The sequence below is a fragment of the Anoplopoma fimbria genome, chromosome 21, assembly GCF_027596085.1.
Source record: "Anoplopoma fimbria isolate UVic2021 breed Golden Eagle Sablefish chromosome 21, Afim_UVic_2022, whole genome shotgun sequence".
Lineage (NCBI taxonomy): Eukaryota > Metazoa > Chordata > Actinopteri > Perciformes > Anoplopomatidae > Anoplopoma > Anoplopoma fimbria.
In genome coordinates, this window is record NC_072469.1 from 19,620,976 (window position 1) to 19,624,109 (window position 3,134).

Below are 3,134 nucleotides of genomic sequence, written 5' to 3' on the forward strand. Positions count from 1 at the left end.
CTGGCACGATTTACACATGATATATCTTAATTAAATCATTTGATCCTTGCTTTAGAGTGAGTGCTGTTGTGACAGAAGGTTTTATGTGTTTTTGTCTCCCCAAAAACTAACAATATATTGGGAAATGTCCAGAAACCACTGCCTCAATAAGACTTTTTTTTTTCTCCATAAAACAGTTAGAGATTAAAATAAATAAATATCCGAGCTGCTGTGTGGATCATTTGTTAATATCGTTGAGGCAGAAAGGGTCTGGTGAGATCAGACCCTTTCGTCTTCCAAATTAAAGAAGCCTATAATATTGTTCTATCATTTTTTAGGAAATTTCGCTATACTTTATTCTCAGATGAGGAAAACTTTCCTGTGTTTGTGATGTGGAGGCGAATAAAAAAAAAAAGGGAGGGGGGTCAAGTGACCTCCAGTCGCTTGTCATGCTATGTTTATCAAATGCTGTATATATAAATATATATATATATATATATATATATATATATATACACGATCCACATAGCGTTAGAATATTCTTTTTTTTTTTTTAACATATCTTGGGTTTAAAGCACATATGTTCACACCACATGTCAGCTTTTTTTAATTTCCTAAAGCGTTTTGATTATGTAAATACAAAGTAAACTGAGTTGATGGGCTGATTCCACTCCTCCCATCCTGGAATTATAACAAAACGCGTATAACTATGTCGATTTTCCAACACTGAACATCCTCCACAGCCTGCCGGGTCCAGCCTCTCTCTGCAGCCGGCTCTGGGTCCTCGGTTGCGGCGCAGACTGCGTTATATAACACCTCCTCTCCACACCGCGACTCTCATCCTGCAGCTTCTTTTTTTAAGATTTCGTTTTCTTAACCATTTCTGAGTTGTATCAACGCGCAGACAAGTTGCACACACAGCAAACGCTTAACGAATTATGCAGGTTATTCTCGCATATATATATATATATATATATATATATATACAGGCCTGGGGTGGGCATTTGCGCACCTTCACCACTACTGCACCACATATTGATGTTGAAGGTCTGCTTATAAAATGCCTCTCAAAGGGTGATCCGGGGACCCAGGGGTGCTTGAATGAGCTCCAGGGGTCCTGCACCAAAAGAGTTGCATATTTTATAAATTATTTCACGTTAAATGATCCCAGTGTGTATTATGTGGGAGTCAGATATAGGTTTCACTATATGACTGTTTTGTTTTCATATATGCAGTTGAATAAACTAAAATAAAATATGTTTGTGTGTGTGTGTGTGTGTGGGAGGGAGGGTGGGGGTCAAATAAGATGTGTTTGTGTTTTTGTTCTTCACTATGTTTACTTGTTTTTTTGACATCTGCGACTCCCTGATTGGAGAGAGGGAACGAAATCGCAAAAATATGCTGCATTATGTTTAAAAAATGGGCAGAAACAATGTGTTTGATTCCCCCCGCTGTGTCTCTCTGTGCTGGGGAGATGACGCGGTCTCACAGCGCCCCCTAGTGGCCGCAGGAGAGAGTGGAACATTCTCTTAAAGGGGATGTCTGAAAACAGGAAGAGTCTTTTTAAGGTGGAACGGTGGAGTTAGCTGCACAACCAGGATGCTTTTTATTTTTTGTTTTTTTTCAGGAAAAGGGCTCACAGAGCAAGTTGGACTCAGACTAAACCCTCTTCAACGGTTCCGTTGTGTTTTTGCATTTCTTTTTGCATTACTCAGCAAAAATATGCACATGGTAAGGGCATGAGCTTACAATCTCACCTTTTTTTTAAACAAAGTTAGAAAATAACCACAGCTGGTGTGAACATTTTTTTCTCCTTTCGAGTTCAAAATGACGTTTTTGAAGAATGTCCTTGATTTAACCAAATATGTGGCGAGCAGGACCCGAGCAAAGTCAGAATTAAGACACTACCTGTGTCCTTTACCTGTCAGGAAAAAAAACCCCATTTTAAGACTGAGAATAAAACAAAGAAGTTAATAAGTTTCACATTTTCACCCTGCAGGCAATTATGTGTTAAATTTCTAAACTTTACTGCGATGTAATGGCTCATTCATGGCGATAAGCAGATGAGATTGGTCCATAAAGGAAAATCTCATTAATGACACAATATCTCCCCTATAATAAAACATTAATGTGATGCCATTAAGATAGTTGTGAAGGCTTCACATGTTGTTATTAATGTTGGTGAAAGAACAGAGTTCAGTTTCTGGCTCTCAGGTGGTTCAACCAGCTTCAGATGAGCTGAATCGAATCCATGGTGGGTTTGGCTTCGTCTTGTTTCAAAAACGTGGCTGAAATAATTCAAAAATAATTCCTCTACCTTTGATTGAGATTGTAGGCTTATCTGATGCAGACCAGGTCACTGTGGGACAGTTTGTTGTGTCACAGACAGAATAATTTAATATATATTTAGGATTAAAAGTGTGCCTAAGGGGTAAAACATTTCATATAAAATAACAGAAATGACACTTTCTCAGTACAGTTTTCTTGTGTTAACTTTTTTTTTTTACTTCATTAGTTTACATCATTTTGCAGTGTTTGTGTTTAAAGCAGCAGTAGTTCAGACTGCAACACCCCAACTGGCAACACAGGCCTTTTTTATTTATTTATTTTTCTCCTTTTTTTTGCCTCTGCTTGGAAAACTCACGGGTAAAATCCCAAACTCCTACTGCTAATCAGTATTTTGTGATTGACTGGTGACCTTTGTGATTGCCACGAAATGGAGAGAATAAACAAACACTTTGCATTAAAATCGGATATAAAGTTTGAAGGAGCATAATCATATTTATAGGGTAGATTCACATGTATTTAAATATTTAAGCATCATGGTTGAAATACATGAGAACTAAACACACAACACTACTGCCTTTAATCAAACTCACATTTAATTATAACAGTGACAAACACGTGGTTTGCTTATTCACGGACTATTTTATTGCGCAGAAGCACAACTGGCCGTTTCTCTTTAGTGAAAAGCTTCCAACTCACACTCATTCTGGTTCCTCCATTTGCATACAGTCCCTCTCTGTTCTGTCTCACCTTGTAAGAACATAGTCCCAGGTGTGTCAATGTACCTGCTTTTCTATCTCCACTCAAACGCAGTCTGGTCATCCATCCTGAGCTGCGGCCTTAGTCCGGAGACCTCAGGGGAAAACGAC